This window comes from Vulpes lagopus, chromosome 3, assembly GCF_018345385.1.
Source record: "Vulpes lagopus strain Blue_001 chromosome 3, ASM1834538v1, whole genome shotgun sequence".
In the NCBI taxonomy this organism is placed as follows: Eukaryota; Metazoa; Chordata; class Mammalia; order Carnivora; family Canidae; genus Vulpes; species Vulpes lagopus.
In genome coordinates this window covers 106,914,997-106,934,753 of record NC_054826.1, presented here as the reverse complement: position 1 = coordinate 106,934,753, position 19,757 = coordinate 106,914,997, and the positions used below count along the sequence as shown (strand labels likewise).

At 40.9% G+C, this 19,757-nt stretch overlaps 1 protein-coding gene across 2 annotated transcripts in view; it reads right to left on the bottom strand.

Moving 5' to 3' along the window:
- The window catches only part of TMEM219 (transmembrane protein 219), a 48,894-nt gene that overhangs the window by 12,278 nt on the left and 16,859 nt on the right, over positions 1-19,757 (bottom strand). For both annotated transcript variants that reach the window (XM_041748259.1, XM_041748260.1), the window contains exon 2: positions 19,239-19,466. The gene's annotated coding sequence lies outside the window, so the exon portion shown is untranslated. The remainder of the gene's footprint in view (positions 1-19,238; positions 19,467-19,757) is intronic.

Sequence of the window (19,757 nt, the reverse complement as noted above, 5' to 3'; positions counted from 1 at the left end):
CACAGCTATTAGATGGCTACTATTATAAAAAGAAAGAAAGAAAAATAAATGTTAACAAGGCCATAGAGAAGTTAGAACCCTTTTGCACTGTGGGTGGGTATTTAAAATGACACAACCACCAGGAAAAACAGAACGGTAGCTCTTTAAAAAATTAAATAGAATTATGAGGGGCACCTGGCTGGCCCAGTTGGTGTGGTATGTGCAACTATTGATCTTGGGTTTGAGTTTGAGTCCCATACTGGGTAGAGTTTACTTTTTTAAAAACCATCATTTGGGGCACCTAGTGGCTCAGTCAGTTAAATGTCTGCCTTTGGCTCAGGTCATGATCCTGAGGACTTGGGATTGAGTCCTGCATTGGGCTCCCTCTCATGAGAGACACAGAGAGAGGGGCAGAGACACAGGCAGAGGGAGAAGCAGGCTCCCTACAGGGAGCCCCATGTGGGACTCATCCTAGTATTTCAGGATCACACCCTAAGCTGAAGGCAGACGTGCTTAACCACTGAGCCACCCAGGAATCCCAATAAATAAAATCTTTAAAAAAAAAGAAAAGAAAAAGAAAAGAAAACAATTTTGGAGATGGATAATGGTAATGGTTGCACAAGGTGAATGTCATTAACACTACTGAATTTCTACACTTAAAATGTACACATAAAAATGGTTAAGATGGTAAATATTTATGTTATGTGTATTTTGTCACAATTAAAAATGATGATTAAAAAAACTGGTGTAGGGCAGCCCAGGTGGCTCCGCGGTTTAGCGCCGCCTTCAGCCCTGGGCCTGATCCTGGAGACCCAGGATCGAGTCCCACGTCAGGCTTCCTGCATGGAGCCTGCTTCTCCCTCTGCCTGTGTCTCTGCCTCTCTCTCTCTCTGTCTCTCATGAATAAATAAATAAAACCTTAAAAAAATATATCCTGGTATGTATATGGGGAGAAATTTATGGCACAGTCTCTTAGAGTATAGTGGCTGATGAATGCCATTGATTGACTTATTTGAAATTACAACTGCAGGAAGTATTTGTTCTCAAAGGAAAAGTAAGTGTGGTTGACAGCAAATTTTCGAACCTAAGAATTGGAAGGCACTCAGGACAGAACAAGTTCACTAATAACCACCCCCACCCCACTTTATTTTCCAGATGCTAAACTGATGTCTGGAGAGGTTAAGGGACTAAGCACAAGTCTCCCAACCAGTTAACCCTCAGTGAGAACTAGAGCCCAAGTGTCCCAACACTGAATCTAATCCTTTCCCACCAAATCCTTCTTGCTTAGTCCTGGCAAGAGATCTCTCCTGAAAGCCTGGAAAAGTCTCTGCCCGCCTAACAGTCACACCCAGTCCAGTCTGAGCCAGCGCACTTTTCCCTAGTCTTAGTCTTGTGTCCCCAGCCAGCACCTTTGAACCTGGAAGAGTATGCTCCACAAGCCCCAGGTCTTTTCATAGTTTGAGCACAGTATTTACTCAGTAAGTATTTGTTTAATATATTGAAAATGGCTTCTTACAGGCCACTTTCACTGAGAACGTACTAATTTTCAGTGTCATGTTAAGGTTGGGAGCACATCTGTCCATGCTGAATGTTTGTGAAATTTAGGTTAAAAGGTAAAAGAAAGTTTATTTGGTTGACAGCTATTTTTTAGTGCCCACTATGGTCCAGGCACAAAATTAATATCCATGTAAGTAAAAATTTTCTCAATGTTTCTACTAAATGACAAGTCTAATTTGTAGGGTAAGATAAGACATGAAAGTGCATAGTGTAGTGCTGGTTCACAATAGGAAGTCAACAAATGGGAGTTTCCCTTCATTATTCTTGTACCACAAAGTAATTAGGCATATTTGGACAGCAGTTCTTGTAAATGACCATAATTGCTTATTGCATATTTGCTTATGTAGCCCAATGAACAAATTCTACGGACCACTAGAGACAAACTGGTTATAGAAAGGAACTGCCTCAAGGCCTAGAAATCAAGGTAAATGGATGTAAACCAATGTCTTACATAGGAAAAAAGAGTTGGGGGTGCCTGGGTGGCTCAGTCGGTTAAGCATCTGCCTTTGGCTTGGGTCATGATCTCAGGGTCCTGGGATCAAGCCCTGCACAGGGCATCCCTGCTCAGCAGGGAGTCTGCTTCTCCCTCTGCCCCTCCCCAATGCTCATGCTTGTTCATTCTCTCTCTCTGTCTCAAATAAGTAACTACAATTTAAAAAAATATTTTATTTATTCATGAGACACACACACACACACAGAGACAGAAACAGAGATATAGGCAGAGAGAGAAGTAGGCTCCGTGCAGGGAGCCCAATATGGGACTTGATCCCAGACCCTCAGATCATACTCTGAGCCCAAGGCAGATGCTCAACCGCTGAGCCACCTAGGCATCCCAAATAAATAAAATCTTTTTTTAAAAAAAAAAGATTTTATTTATTTATTCATGAGACACACACACACACACACAGAGAGAGAGAGAGAGAGAGAGAGGCAGAGACAGAGGCAGATGTAGAGGGAGAAGCAGGCTCCATGCAGGAAGCCTGACGTGGGACTCGATCCCTGGTCTCCAGGACCACGCCCTGGGCCAAAGGTGGCACTAAACCCCTGAGCCACCCGGGCTGCCCCCCAAATAAATAAAATCTTTAAAAAAAAGTTGGAGGGGAAGAGCACAAGAGGACACAAAACTGGTTGTGCACTATAATCAGGCAGCATTATACCAATGTTCTGATTTGGTAATCCACTCACAGGGTCCTGAAGGTGGATGTTACTGGAGAAAACTGGCCTAGACAGCTTTAATTTAACAGGTCATACAGTAGGAGGCAGAAATTGGCTTCTGATTCAAGCCTGACTACAAACAAATGTGAGAATCTGCAAATGTGAGAATCAAAAAGCCAATTGAGAAGGGAATCACCCAGTCCTTTAGAAGGAATGGGGGAAGGGGCTCCTTCATCAGTCCATAATGATAGATTCTTCTCGGAGCTCTGGCCCAGATAAAAGCTCTCAGGGATCTATTTGATTTATTTTTCTTTTATATTATCAAGCTCTAACACTTTTTGGAGTCACAGACCCCTGTGAAAATCTGATGAATTTTTTCATTCAGTCAGATATCCATTCAAGAAACATTTCTGAGCTACCAAGCAGTATTCTCTCTCTTTTTTTTTTTTTTAAGATTTTATTTATTTATTCATGAGAGACACACAGAGAGAGAGGCAGAGACACAGGCAGAGGGAGAAGCACGCTCCATGTAGGAGCCCGACAGAGGACTTGATTCTGGGTCTTCAGGATCACGCCCTGGGCTGAAGGTGGTGCTAAACCGCTGAGCCACCTGGGCTGCCCCCAAGCTGTATTCTGTGAGCTGGGAATACAATAGTGGGCAAAGTATTCAGGATCCATGGCCTCCTAGAAAGTAAAATCTGCCTATGGATCTTCTCCCTGGAAAAATACACTTTTGCCTGAATGTTTATAGGCAGTTTCAATCAGCAGAACCTCAGTCCTCTTGGAGTCCATCCTTGGACAAGAGCCCCTACATATTTCATAAGGTTCCTTCAATTGGACTTCAATTTTATGTTTAGTTTCGTATCAGAACTGCTGGATAAAATTTGTCTTTCTTTTACTTCTTCTTGTTGTTGTTTTTAAGATTTTTATTTATTTGAGAGAGAGAGAAAGAGAGAGCGCATGAGCAGAGTGAGGGGCAGAGGGAGAAGCAGACTCCCTACTGAGCAGGGAGCCAGATGTGGGACTCAATCCTGAGACTCCAGGATCATGAAGGCAGATGTTAACTGACTGAGCCAACCAGGTACCCTACTTTTTGGTTTTATCATATTATTCATCTATTCAATTAACTCCTACATTCAATGAACATTTGAACACTTATTTAATGCAAGGCACTTGGGTAGGCACTGAGGGAAGGCACATTTCCTACCAATGAAAAGCCTTAGTGAAAGAGGCAGATGCACAAAAAATTACGATAAAATGTCAAATACCATAATAGATAGATAATACCATAATATAAAATAGTAATAGCTACCCTCTTCTAACTTCTAAATGAGTAAAGCATTTAATGGCCTTCAAATGTCATTTTATCAGTAACAAAGCCAAATCAGCAATATCTCTACTTTACAGGTGAGAAAACCAAGGCTTAGCAATGTTAGAAAACTTACCCATGGTTTTCAACTAGTCAACAGCTACATATAATACACACATACAAGTACGTGCACGTCCACACGCACACACACACACACACACACACACACGATAAAATATTGAGAAAAAATAGAATATGTTTGCAAACCTGGAATAAGATACCTTCTAAAGCAAGACATAAATTCCAGAAACCATAAATGAAAAAAAGTGGATCAACAACTATTTAAAATTAAAAGCCTCTGCAGTAATCTCTTTGATATTGGTCTTACCAACATATGGATATGGCTCCTCAGGCAAGAGAAACAAAAGCAAAATTAAACTATTGAGACTACACCAAAATAAAAAGCTTTTGCACAGTGAAGGATACCACTAATAAGACAAAAAGAGAACCTAGTGAATGGAAGAAAATATTTGCAAACAATATATCTGATAAGGGGTTAATATCCAAAATATACAAATAACTTCTACAACTCAGTGTCCCCACTCAAAACCAATCCAATTGAAAAATGAACAGAGGATCCAGATAGACATTTTTCCAAAGAAGACAGGTGGTGTATACAGATATACAACAGACACATGAGAAGATGTTCAATATCACTCATTATCAGGGAAGTGCAAGTCAGAACTATAAGGAGATACCCCTTACACCTGTCAGAATGGCTAGTATCAAGAAGAAAATAAATAACAAGTGTTGGCAAGGATGTAGAGAAGAAGGAACCCTCGTGTACTGCTGGTGGGAATGTGAATTGGTGCAGCCACTGTGGAAAACAGTCTGGAGTTTCCTCAAAAAAAGTAAAAATAGAAATACTCTACAATCCAGTAATTCTACTACTGGGTATTTATCCAAAAGAAATGAGAATGCTAATTCAAAAAGATACATGCAGTCCTATGTTTATTGAAGCATTATTTATATAGCCAAGATATGGAAGCAAGTGTCCATCCATAGATGAATGGGTAAAGATGTGATACACACACACACACACACACACACACACACACACACATGCACACACACAGGAATGTTCCTCAGCCTTAAAAAAGAATGGGATCTTGCCATTTGCAACAACACAGATGGACCTAGATGGCATTATGTCAAGTGAAATAAGTCAAAGAAAGAGAAATACCATATGATTTCACTTAAGTGTGCAATTAAAACAAAAACAAAACCAGTCTTAAATACAGAGAACAAACTGGGAGTTGCCGGTGGGGAGATGGGCAAAATACATAAAGGAGATTAAGGGGTACAAAAAAATTAAAAACCTCTATTTGATGAAGGATTTCATACAAATGAGAAGTAGGAGAAAATAACTACAATATATATTAATAGTCAAGGGATTAGTAGTAGCTAATAATGCCCCCCTACCGGGTGAAATTTACATAAAGTAAAATGCACATAATTTTAAGTATAAAATTTTGTAAGTTTTGACAAATGTAATGCCCATGTAAACCTCCAATCAAAACATAAAACATTTCCATCACTCCAGGAACTTCCCTCATTTCCCTTTCCAGTCATTCCCTGTTTCCTCTATCCAAAGAAAACCACTTTTCTCATGCTATCATCAAATACTTTTTTCTTAAAGATTTTATTTATTTATTCATGAGAGACAGAGAGAGAGAGAGAGAGAGAGAGGCAGAGACACAGGTAGAGGGAGAAGCAGGCTCCACACAGGGAGCCCGATGAAGAACTTGATCCCAGGACTCTGGGATCACGCCCTGGACTGAAGGCAGCGCCAAACCGCTCAGCCACCCCGGCTGCCCTATCATCAAATACTTAATGTTATTTCTTTAAATGTCCCAATTCTCTTAACTAGATTGTAAGTTCTTTAAAGGAAGACCTGCCTATTTTTTTGTCTATTTTTTTTAGTGTGATACATTATACATTTATCATAAAATTTGTCATTTTTTTTAAATTTTTTTTAATTTATTTATGATAGTCACAGAGAGAGAGAGAGGCAGAGACACAGGCAGAGGGAGAAGCAGGCTCCATGCACCGGGAGCCCGATGTGGGATTCGATCCCGGGTCTCCAGGATCGCGCCCTGGGCCAAAGGCAGGCGCCAAACCGCTGCGCCACCCAGGGATCCCAAAATTTGTCATTTTAATAATTTTAAAATGTACAGTTCAGTGGTATTACATTCATAATGTTGTACAACCATCACCACTATTTATTTCCAAAACTTTTCATCCAAACCAAAATTCTGTAACCATTAAGCAATTACCCATTACCCCCTTGACCTAGATCCCAGTAACCTCTTTGCTACTTTTTAGTTTTATGAATTTGTTTATTCTAGATATTTCATATAAATGGAACCATACAATATGTGTGCTTTTGTGTCTGGCTTATTTCTATTAGCATAATGTCTTCAAGGTTCATACATGTTATAGTATACGTCAGAATTTCTTTTCTTTTTAAGGCTGAATAATATTCCTTTTTTAAAAAAAGATTTTATTTATTTATTTTTTCATGAGAGACATGGAGGCAGAGACACGGGCAGAGGGAGAAGCAGGCTCCATGCAGGGAGCCTGACATGGGACTTGGTCCCGGGTCTCCAGGATCATGCCCTGGGCATGCCCTGGGTTTATTATTTCATTTAAATCTCAAAAACTACACAAAAAACATACTACTTATTATTACCACTCCACTTAATAGATGGAGAAAATGAAAGTGCTTTACAAAAGTTACACACCGGGATCCCTGGGTGGCGCAGCGGTTTGGCGCCTTCCGTTGGCCCAGGGCGCGATCCTGGAGACCCGGGATCGAATCCCACGTCGGGCTCCCGGTGCATGGAGCCTGCTTCTCCTCCCTCTGCCTGTGTCTCTGACTATCATAAATTAAATTAAATTAAATTAAAAAAAAAAAAAAAAAGATTCAAAAGTTACACATCTAATAAATGGTGGAGCAAATATTTAGACTACTGAGGCAGTCTAAATCTAGATCTGTCCCTCTAACTCTTGAAGTAAATTGTGTCTAGGATAATGTCTTGAATATATTATATAAACTTTACTGATATCTTTCCAAGATATATATATATATATATTTTTTTTAAGATTTTATTTATTCATTCATAGACACACATTCATAGAGAGAGAGGCAGAGACACAGGCAGAGGGAGAGGGAGAAGCAGGCTCCATGCAGGGAGCCCGACATGGGACCCAATCCCAGGTCTCCAGGATCACACTCCAGGCTGCAGGCAGCGCCAAACCGCTGCGCCACCAGGGCTGCCCCTTTCCAAGATATATATTTAAAAAGCTATCTGCCAAATATTTGAATAGAAGATACAATTTTGTATAAAATTATATATATTTTATGTAATTATATATATGTGTGTGTGTGTGTGTGTATATATATATATATATATATATATATATATATACACTTTTTTATTTTTATTTTTTTACTATATACATATATAGTAAAAATAGGTAGTAAAGAGTCTGGAAGAGCACACAATACCAGTCATTAACTTTAGGGGGGCAAGTGACAGTAGTAATTTTGCTTTGTCCAAAAAGGATTTTAGTTATTCCTAATGTAATTTGAAAACAACTTCTTTTTCATCAATTGCTTCAATTATCATCTATACACTGATTATTAAAAAATTCCTTCTCTAGGCCATACACTGAAGTCAAGTTTAAGGTCCATATTCTCAAATGTCTTTTTTTTTAATTTTTAGTTTTTAGATTTATTTTAGACAGAGGGAGAGACCGTGTGTGGAGGGGAGGGGCAGAGGGAGAGAGAGAATGAGTCCCAAGCAGACTCTCAGCTCAGTGCAAAGCCCAATGTGGGGCTTGATCCTACAACCCCTAGATCATGATGTGAACTAAAACCAAGAGTGCAATATCCAACCAACTGCACTACCCAAGAACCCTTCAAATGTCTTTTTTTTTAAATTTTTATTTATTTATGATAGTCACAGAGAGAGAGAGAGAGAGGCAGAGACACAGGCAGAGGGAGAAGCAGGCTCCATGCCAGGAGCCCGACGTGGGACTCGATCCTGGGACTCCAGGATCACACCCTAGGCCAAAGGCAGGCACTAAACCACTGAGCCACCCAGGGATCCCAATTTTCATTTTTAAAAATTCTTTATTTATTTATTAAGGGGAGACACAGAAAGAGAAGCAGAGACATAGGCAGAGGGAGATGCGGGCTCTCTGCAGGGAACCTGATATGGGACTCAATCCTAGGACCCCAGGATCATGACCTGAACCAAAGGCAGATGCTCAACCATTGAGCCACCTAGGCACCCCTCAAATGTCTTTTTAAAGCTTCATTCATTGGCAACACCTGGGTGACACAGCTGGTTAAGCATCTGACTGGTGATTTTTGATCAGGTCATGATCTAATGGGTTTTGGGATGGAGCCCCATGTTGGGCTCCATGCTCAGTGGGAGTTTGCTTGAGGTTCTCTCTTTCCCTCTCCCTTTGCCCCTCCCCCAACTCATGTGCATGTGCATGCACACACACACTCTCTCTCTAAAGTAAATAAATAAATCTTTAAAAAAAATTTTTTTTTAAGTTCCATTAATTCAACAAACATTTGCTGAGTGCCCCCTGTGTACCATGAACTGTTCTAAGTTCTGGGGATCTAATGGTGTGGACACATCTCTGGCTTCAAGAGACTGTCTATTCTTAGTATCCTACAGGCATCTCAGTGTATTCATACTGAGCTCGTGGAATGACATCACTGAAAAGGGCAGTGTAGAGACCTCTAGCAGCCCATCCTCCCCAGAACTATCAAAAAAAAAAAAACAAACAAACAGAAAAAACCTGTCAGAATTAACATATCAGAATTCTGGAAGATAGTCAAAGATTTATAGCAACATGTGAGTGCTTAACCAACAGAAAGATCACAGAAACCGAGTAGGAGAGCTTTGTGGTATTTTAATGTTCACTTTACTCCATTTCCATCCTGGCACAGTGACAGTCTTGATGACTGTTTCCAGTGTGGGTACCTGGTCCCAAAGGGAAGAAGACAATAGAACTTTTCTCAAGGAATTATATTAGTCGGTTTAGATCTGCTATGGGTTTCCTGAAGGACTTATTTTGTCTAATTTGGAATGCCCTTAGGGCAGAGAAACAGCTACATGGAGGAGCTTGCCAGAAAACATTAAAATCTAAAGGAACAAGCCAGTGCCATCTGGGGCAAAAGACAATCGATGAGGCAAACAAGAGATATACCAAAAGCCAGGGAGAAAAAAAATGGGAAATGAGAATCTTTGGAAAATAGGGCTTTGAAAAGCTCTCAGGGCAGAATACATGCTCAGAAAATACAGGAGAAGATCATAGGTTTCATTTCTGGCTGGTCTTTAGGTTCAGCACAAGCAAAATGATCTCTGGATTCAATGCAATCCCTACCAAATCCCAATGGCATTCTTTAAAGAAACAGGAAACTTAAAATTCATATGGAATCTCAGTGGACCCCAAACAGCCAACACTGTCTTGAAAAGAACAAAGTTGAAGGATTCACTTTCCTGGTTTCAAACCACACGATAAAGCTACAGTCATAAAACAGTGTGGTACAGATATAAGGACAGACACATAAATTAAATCAAATGAAGAATCCAGAAATAAATCCTTACATACATGCTCAATTGATTTGCAGCAAGGGAGCCAAGACCATTCAATGAAGAAAGGACCATTTTTGATAAATGGGGAGAGGAAAACTAGATCTCCACATGCAAAAGAATGAAGTTGGACCCTTATTTTATACCATGCACAAAAATTAACTCAAATGGAGCATCTGAGTGACTTAGTTGGTTGAGCATCTGACTCTTGATTTTGGCTCATTTCATGATCCCAGGGTCGTGGGATCAAGCCCAGTGTTGGGCTCCATGCTCAACATGGAGTCTGTTCAAGATTCTCTCTCTCCCTCTCCCACTTCACCTCCCCCTGCTTGTGCTCTCTCTAACTAAATAAATAAAATCTTTAAAAAATTAACTCAGAAAGGGATCCCTGGGTGGCGCAGCGGTTTAGCGCCTGCCTTTGGCCCAGGGCGCGATCCTGGAGACCCAGGATCGAATCCCGCGTCGGGCTCCCGGTGCATGGAGCCTGCTTCTCCCTCTGCCTATGTCTCTGCCTCTCTCTCTCTCTCTCTCTCTCTCTCTCTCTCTCGATGTGTGACTATCATAAAAAAAAAAAAATTAACTCAGATGGATCAAAGATCTAAACTTAAGTGCTAAAACTATAAAAATCTTAGGAGAAAACATAGGGCAAATCTTTGAACATTTGTATTTGTCAATGATTTCTTGGATGTGACACCAACAGCACAAGCAACAAAAATTAAGATAAGTTGGATTTCATAAAAAATTAAAAGTTGGGGCAGCCCCGGTGGCGTAGCGGTTTAGCGCCGCCTACAGCCCAGGGCATGATCCTGGAGTCCCGGGATCAAGTCCCACGTCAGGCTCTCTACATGGAACCTGCTTCTCCCTCTGCCTGTGTCTCTGCCTCTCTCTCTCTCTCTGCATCTCTATGAATAAATAAATAAATAAAATCTTTAAAAAAAATTTAAAAGTTTTGTGTATTCAAGAATACTAACAAGAGAGTGAGAAAAAAAATCCACAGAAGAAAATATTTGCAAATCATGTATCTGATGAAGGGTTAATATAGAATACATAAAGAACTCCTAACCAGTCAACAACAGCAAAAAGCAACACAACTTTTAAAATGGCCAAAGGACTTGAACAGATGTTTCTCCAAAGGAGATATACAAATGCCTGATAAGTACATGAAAAGATGCTGAGCATCATTAGTCATTAGGGAAATGCAAATCAAAATCACAATGACATGATACTTCACATCCACTAGGAAGGCCATAATAATAGTAATAAAGAAAGGACAATAGAACATGTTGGTGAGGATGTGGAGAAATTGGAACCCTGTACATGGCTAGTGGGAATATACAATGGTGAAGCCACTGAGGCAGGTACTCAATAAACTAAACATAGAACTACCATATAACCCAGGAATTCCACTTCTTTTTTTGTTTGTTTGTTTGTTTTTTTAGGAATTCCACTTCTAAGCAGACACCTCCCAAAATTGAAAACAGGTGTTCAAATAAAAACCTATACACTAATGTTCACAGTATCTCTATTCATAATAGCCAAAAGGTGAAAATAACCCAAATGTCTATCAACAGATGAATGGATAAACAAAATGTGAGGGGAATGTGTGTGTGTGTAACAGAATATTATTCAGCCTTTAAAAGGAAAGAAATTCTGACACATGCCACAACATAGATGCATGCTGAGGACATTATGCTAAGTGAAATGAGCCAGTCACAAAAAGACAAACACTGTATGATTCCCTTATATGAGGTACTAGAATAGTCAAATTCAGACAGAAAGTAGAATGGTGATTTCTAGGTGCTGGTGGGAAAGGGGATTGGGGAATCATTATTTAATGGGTACAGAGTTTCAGTTTAGGGAAATGGAAAAAAGTTCTGGAGGCAGATGGTGATGATGGTTACATAGTGTGAATGTATGTAATGCCACTGAACTGTACACTTTTTTTCGTTTTAATTTGAATTCAACTAATTAACATATAGCTGAACTGTACATTTAAAGATGGATAAAATGATAAACTTTATGTTATGTATACTTTACCACAATAAAAAAGATGGAGAAAAAAAAGGATAAAGTACTGACACCTGCTACAACATGGATGAACCCTGAAATTATTATGCTCAGTGAAAAAGGCCAGACAAAAAAGGTCCCATATTGTATGATTCCATTTATATGAAATATCCAAAATAGGCAAACCAATAAAGACAGAAAAACAGACACGTGGTTGCCAGGGGCTGGGCAGAAGTGGTCTAGGGAACAACAGCTTAATGGATTTGGGATTTCCTTTGGGGTGATGAAAATATGTTGGAACTAGTCAGAGGTAATGATTGCACGACATTGTAAATGTACTTAATGCCTCTAAAGCATACTCTTTGAAATGGTAAATTGTGTGTTATATGTATTTGACACATTTTTTAAAAAAAAACTGAGCTTATTACTTTTGCTTGGTATAGACTCTCTTGCTGTATCTTCATCCTTGGTAACGGTATCATCATCCACCCAGTCTTCCAAGCAAGAAGGGTCTGAGTCAGCCTTGACTCCACCTTCCCCTCACCCCCCACATACCATCCATCATCAAAACTGGAATCCCTTCCCTCCTCTCTAGGGCCTTTGATTACTTCAGAATCTCATTATCTCACATTGGGACCAAGGCAACTCTCTCCAAACCTTTCTCACTGCCTCCAATTTCTCCTCCCTTCAATCTGTCACCCACATTGGGTGTGGGTTAGCTTCCTAAAAGAGCAATCACAAGATTCTGCTGCTCTGTTAAAGACCTCTGCTGACTGCAGGAGTAAGTTTTAATTCCTGGTGCATATAAGATCCTTCACTACCTAGCCTCAACCTGTTTTCCAGCATCACCTTCCACTTTTCACTCCAGGCATTCCACTCCACCGTACTTTTGCTGGTACCATTCTCTTGCTGGTACACAACCTCTTTAATGTTTTTCCCCACTCTCAGAACGGAGTCCCCACCCTCATCAAGTCTCCACAACACTCCACCCATTACAGTACCCAGCACCCTGCATTCCAACTTTCTTGTAGAAATTCTATCTCCTTTGGATTGCAAATTCCTGAAAGCAAAGTCTGTTTCACATCCTCCTCTTGTCTATAACCTCAACACTCACCTGGTGGCTGCCACATCATAGGCAAAATTCTGGAGAGTTCCCTTTCTCAGTCTCCTTAGTAACTGTTTCAAATCTTTCCCACGCTCCTCAAATCCTTTACCCAACCTCTGAAACTTCCATCTGAGCTGTCACCAAAAGACCTCACCAGAAAGAGGCCATCAACCATGAAATCCTTGAACATCCTGCCCTTGCCACACACCCTCATGCCCCATATATATACTTGCCTACATACCCATTCAAACGTTCCTCCTTGCCTCTGTTCACAGAGGAACATGCATGTGTCCCTCCTCCAGCCCAAGGCCAATCATCTCACTGTGCTCCAGATGCCCTCTCAACTCCTCACTGCTTCCTCAATCATCCTTCTCTGCTTTTCCACCTGTATTCATTCAACAAAATTTACAGAGCAACTCTATGTGCCCAGATGCTAGGATTATAGTGGGGGGAACAAATTACATAATGCTCCAGACCTCATAAAGCCTCCACTGTAGTGAGAAAGCTAAATAGTTAACAAGTAATTTTGAAATGGATACAGAGGGAAAGGAATATGAAGATAAAGGGACAGGCCACTTTATTTATTTATTTTTTAAGGATTTCATTTTTATTTATTCGTGAGAGACACACAGAGAGGCAGAGACACAGGCAGAGGGAGAAGGAGACTCCATGTAGGGAGCCCAACGTGGGACTTGATCAGGGTCCCTGGGCAGGCCCTGGGGCTGAAGGCAGCGCTAAACTGCTGAGCCACCTGGGCTGCCCGACAGGTCACTTTAAATAAGGAAGTCAGAGGGATGCCTGGGTGGCTCAGCAGTTGAGTCTGTCTTAGGCTCAGGGTGTGATCCCAGATCTGAGGATTGAGTCCCTGTGGATTGAGTCTCCCACTGGGCTCCCTGCAGGGAGCTGCTTCTCCCACTGCCTGTCTCTGCTACTCTTTTTCTGTCTCTCATGAATGAATAAATAAAATCTTTAAAAAAAATAAGTAGGGATCCCTGGGTGGCGCTGCGGTTTGGTGCCTGCCTTTGGCCCAGGGCGCGATCCTGGAGACCTGGGATCGAATCCCACATCGGGCTCCCGGTGCATGAAGCCTGCTTCTCCCTCTGCCTGTGTCTCTGCCTCTCTCTCTCTGTGTGTGTGACTATCATTAAAAAAAAAAAAAATTTTTTTTAAAAATAAAAAAAATAAGTAAATAAGGTGGTCAGAGAGGTGTTTCATTATTTTGGGGGGAGGGTAGTTGTTTTGTGTGTGAAGGTTACTTTTGAGCTGATACCTGAAGTTTTCTGTGTCTGGGGGATGAGCATCCTAGGTAGAAGGAACAGCAGTGCAAAGATCAAGAGAAGAAAGGACTGGCTTGTAGGGAGCCTGGGTGACCAGAATATGAATGAGGAGAGGGTGGTGTGGAAAGAGGTTGGGGAGCTACTCCAGGGCTGGGGCCTTCCTTGTAAACCATTGTAAAGAGATTGGAGTTCATTATTAAAGGGAATGAAAAGCCAATGGAGATTTTTAAGGAGAATGATGATATGATAATATATACATTTTTAAGTGATCACTCTGGCTACTAGAAGGAAAACAGGCCAAAAGGAGGCAATAATGGAAAAGAGGAAATTAGGAACAATTACCAAGGTTCAAGGAAGATCTGATGGGCTAGTCCCAAGCTCATCACAAGGGGGTGGAGAAAAGTGATTAAATTGAAGATACCAGAGGCAATAGGACTTAGTGATGGAGGAAAAGAAAGAAATCAAGGACTCTTCTCTACTGGTTCCCTTTCCCTCATCCAAAACACACTCATACGCATGGTTTTAACTATCCTCTGATGACCAATTCTAATGGACCCAAAATCCCAAGAGCAAACCTTTTGGCTAATATATCTAACATCCAACTACAGCATATCTGAAAGGACTCATAATGAGCCCATGCTCTATCCGTAGCCGCTCCCGTCCACCCCACTCTTCCCTGTCTTGGTTAACATCACCACCTGTACCCTTGGAATCATCCTTGCCTCTTCCTGACTCCTAAACCATCATATCCAATCAGTCTGAAACTTTACTGCCCTACAGATATTTCTCAAATCCACTCTTCTCTCTGCCTTTCCACGGCTACTGCCTTTGTGCAAATCCTCAAGTCTCTTGCCTGGACTATTGAAACCATTTCTAGACTTGTTCCCCAGAATTCCTTCTCTCAGATGCAGAATAATCACTCTGAAATACCAGTCTGGTCATTCATCTCTCACTGCTTTTGTGGTAAAATTGAAGCTTCTTGGTTTGTCCTATAAGGCCCTTGGCAGTCATATTCCTGCTGACCTCTGCAGTGCCATCCTCTACCGCTCTAACCCCTCTTTTCTTTTCTTTTCTTTTCTTTTCTTTTTTTCTTTTCTTTTCTTTTCTTTTCTTTTCTCTTTTCTCCTTTCTTTCCTTTTTCCTTTCCTTTCCTTTCCTTCCTTCCTTTTTCTTTCTTTCTTTTTCTTTTCTTTTCTTTCTTTCTTCTTTCTTTCTTTCTTTTTTCTTTTCTTTCTTTCTTTCTTTCTTTCTTTCTTTCTTTCTTTCTTTCTCTCTTTCTTTTTCTTTCTTTTCTCTTTCTTTCTTTCAGGGAGATGCAGAGACACAGGCAGAGGGAGAAGCAAGCTCCATGCAGGGAGCCTGACATGGGACTCGATCTTGGGTCTCCAGGATCAGGGCCTGGGCTGAAGGCAGCACTAAACTGCTGAGCCACCCAGGTGTTCCCCCCCTTGTACTTTAAACTCCAGTGAAAACTGAACATTCATGGTTCCCCAGACATAAGTTGCTAATTCAAATATTTATGCCTGTGTTCAAGCTGTTTCTTTCACGTGGGTCACTCCCCATTCTCATCTGCCTGAAAAACCCATACTCATCATTTACATGTTGAATTTATATTTCTAGTCTCGACCTCTTTCTCAAACCCCACATTCATATATTTCACTGCCTACTCGACATCTCCACTTACATGTCAAATGGGTCTCAGAAACTTAACATATCCAAAACTGAATACTTGATCTTTCCCTTTGTAACTTGCCTTACCTTCAGCTTTCTTATCTCAGTTGAAGATAACTCCATTTTTCTTTTCAGTAGCTCAGGCCAAAACATTTGAGATCATTTTTACACCTTTCTTCCTCTCTCATGTCACTTCTAGTTCTATGGCTCTACCTTGAACACATATTCAGAATCCAACCACTTCTTTACCATCTCCATTACTACTATGTTGGTTGAAGCTCCCATCACCTCACGCCTGACGTACTATACTCTCTGCTTCTATCCTTGTCCCCACCCTACAGTGTGTTCTAAATATAACATCAAGAATAATCTTTTTGCTTTTAATTCAGGGCCTGAACTCACAACTCTGAGATCAAGGCCTGAGTTGAGATCAAGAGTCGGATGTTTAATCGACTGAGCTACCCAAGCGCCCCCAGAAAAATCTTAAAAAAATTTTTTTTTTAAAGAAAGATCATGATACTCTTCTGCTTAAAACCATGCAATGACTTCTCATTTTACCTGGAGGAAAACCAAAGTTGTCTCAGTGGCCTAAAGGCTTGTATCGTCTCTCTGACCCCTCTCCTACTATCCTTCCCCTCTCTCAGTCCACTGGTCTCCTTGCTGCTCTTCAGATATGACCTGAGAGCCTTGTGCTGGCTACTCTCACTATCTGGAAGGCTTTTCCTTAGCTATTTCCTAAATAAATCACTTTTGCCAAGTCTTTGCTTAAAAATCACCTTGACAAGGTCTACCTGACCACCTTACTTAAAATTGCTATTCACATCATCCTCTACCATAGACCTTCCTTATCCCCCTTACCCTATTTTGTTTTTTACTTTTCCATGGGTCCTATCACCTTGCAACATACTATATAACTTATTATGTGTACTGGTTATTGACTCACTAAGACATAAGCTTCATGAGGACAGGAATCTTTGTTTTGTCACTAATATAACCTAAGAACCCAGAACAGTGTCTTGCACATAGCAGGCACTTAACACATGTTTGTTAGCTAAATGCATTCTTCAAAACTTATCTCAGATATTAGGTTCTTCACAAAATTTTCCCTAGCTTTGAACAAACCCTACTCTCCCTCAAACAGATGAAATTAACTCCTCCCTTCATTGTCCTACTTTTGTACCTTGTACCACTGTTGCATTTTCCAGATAATATGATAGTGTGCATGTCTAGATTATGAGGGCAAGGTTCAGGATCTGTGCTATTAATTTCTACATTCTTGTGCTCAGATCAAAGCCTCATGATAATATATATGCATTTTTTGGGTGAATAAACTACTAAAGCCACACCAAGACTGAATGTCTAGAAATACCCTATTGGTGAGGGTATGGGAAAAGCAGGCCCACTCTCAGTGTTGATAAGAGTCTAAACTGATTTAAGCTCTCTGCAGGACAGAGTTAAAATATCTATTGAGGTGAACGGTAACCTTTGACCCAGAAATTCTACCTTTAGGAATTTATCTGACAAATTTACTCATTCATGTATTTCAAGATATATTACAAAGATATTCATTGCAGCATTGTTAATAATATCAAAACAAAGAAAACCAATGGAATTGTCCCATCAGTAGGGCCATAATATAATACGATGCATCTGCTAAATAGGATGAGACATATCTACATGCACAGACCTGAAATAAGCTCCAAGTTGAGCTTATTCAAGTGGAACAGTATAATGTAGGAAAAAATAATAGTATGTTGATATGTGTTTTACAAAAAGGAGATTAGATGCCCACATGCTTATATATGCATAGTATGTTTTGGAAAGATAAATGAGAAACTCTGAACAGGGGCTGCCTCTAGACAAGAGAACTAGAAGTCAGAGTGGGGGGGAATGTATTTTATACTGCATACTCTGTTACTGTTTGAATTTTTTTTCCAAGATTCTATTTATTCATGACAGACAGAGAGAGAGAGGCAGACACACAGGCAGAAGGAGGAGCAGGCTCCCCACAAGAAACCTGATGAAGGACTCAATCCCAGGACCCCGGGACCACAACCTGAGCCAAAGACAGACGCCCAACCACTGAGCCACCCAGGTGCCCATTATTTGAATTTTTTTTTACCATGTGTATCAACTTTTCAATAACAATTAAATTTTTCAAAAAAAAAACAATTAAAAATTTTCTAAATAATAAAAGAAGTCTCAAAGTTGCATATTGGGCAAGGATGGAGAAGAAATAAAGTCCTCCATTATGCCTCCAGTGATTGGTTAATTGATTGATTGATTAAAAATGACATCTTTTTAGGAGCCTCTGTCCCCAATATCTCTCTTTCTCTCCCTCTCTCTGTCTGTCTCTGTCTTTATCTCATCTACCTTTTTGGTCATCTCTTTCAAAATGAACTACTTGGCCAGAGCGACACCTTGTCAGCAGAATGGTCTGGTGATAAAGAGGACAAGACTGGGACTGGAGATCTGGGCTGGGAACCTGATTTGGCAGAGAGCCACTCCTTGAATGATGTGGCCATGGCCCACTGAACTGTGTCCAAACAACTTGATTCAGGCTGTTAAGATCCACATAGTACATGAGAAACAGACTCTCTATAGTGGCTATATTCAGAATAGGGTTCTGAATAATGAGTTTCTTTTTTTAATATTTCATTTATTTATTCATGAGGGACACACAGAGAGAGGCAGAACATAGGCAGAGGGAGAAGCAGACTCTTCACAGGGAGCCCGATGCGGGACTCAATCCCAGGACCCTGGAATCATGACCCAAGCCAAAGGTAGACACTCAATCACTGAGCCACCCAGGCGTCCCTGAGTAATCAGGTTCTTACAGCAAGGCTCAGCCTGACACTATGAGCACAGGAAGACAGTCTTGACTCCAAGGGCCAGCACTGGCCAGAGTAGTCTGGGATGCCAAGGGGTCAGAGCTAGCTCCAGTATTAGGGAAACTGTTTTGACATCCAGGGAAAATGAAGCAGAAACCTTGGTCCACAGAGTAGAGGTAAATGGAAAAGCAGGGATTTGGTGGGCTTCAGATTCCCAGGTCTCACCTCAGGCAGTCAGAGGAGACTTGGGCTTTTTGGAGAATAGAATAAAGGACATATTGTGTGAGAAACGGTAAGGATTCAGAAAGAGAATTGAGTTAATGGAGGCAAAAACTCCAGCACTTAACCTAAAAGCATTTCCTGTTCCCTCCCATTTTCACAAGCCAAAGTTGTCACTGAACGGGGTTACTTGCTCCTAGGATTCTAGTGCTGGAAGAGTCCTTAAAGATTCTAGCTAATAGTAGATTCTAGCTAATGGTGATGGTAGAATCCTATATTCAAGGCACAATTCATACACTCACAGAACTGGTAAAGCCTTCAGAGACTATAGGACCTGGTTTACAAAGCCCCTCTCCTGCTTTCTCCTCAGGAGTAGCATGCCTAGAAGAATTTCCCCCACATCCTTTTCCTGCCTGACCCCAGTCCCAGCTCCCAATAAGGAGCCCATACCTGAGACAGCTCCGCTTTCTCCTCCTCCAGAGCCAGCTCAAAGTCAGGAGGCGGCACACTGCTGTGAAGCCCAGAAAGTCCCCCAGATTGCTCTGTAGTCAGACCAGCTTCATTAAAATGAACTTTGTTCCCCAGAGATTTGATCGTGGAGGTGTTATTGTGTACTTGATCACAGTTCCTATGGCTACAGGCTCACAGTGGGAAGAACCGGTATACATCAGCATCTTCCTGTAAAATAGGGATTTGACCTCATTTATAGTCAAACATGCAGCAGGCGACCTTGCAAATGGCACAGCATGAATAGAATTCAGAGAGTTCTAAATGACTTGAGTAGAAAAGAACATTAAATGAAATAGTGCATGTGAAAGTATGTGTTCAATCCCTGGTTCAGCTTAGGTACTTAATGGCTGTTAACTATTCATAATATTAATCTTTACATCAGAAGGGAGATCACCCAACAGAAAGGTTGCAAACTGGCAGCCTTTGGGCTATATCAAACCCATAGACCTGTCCTGTATG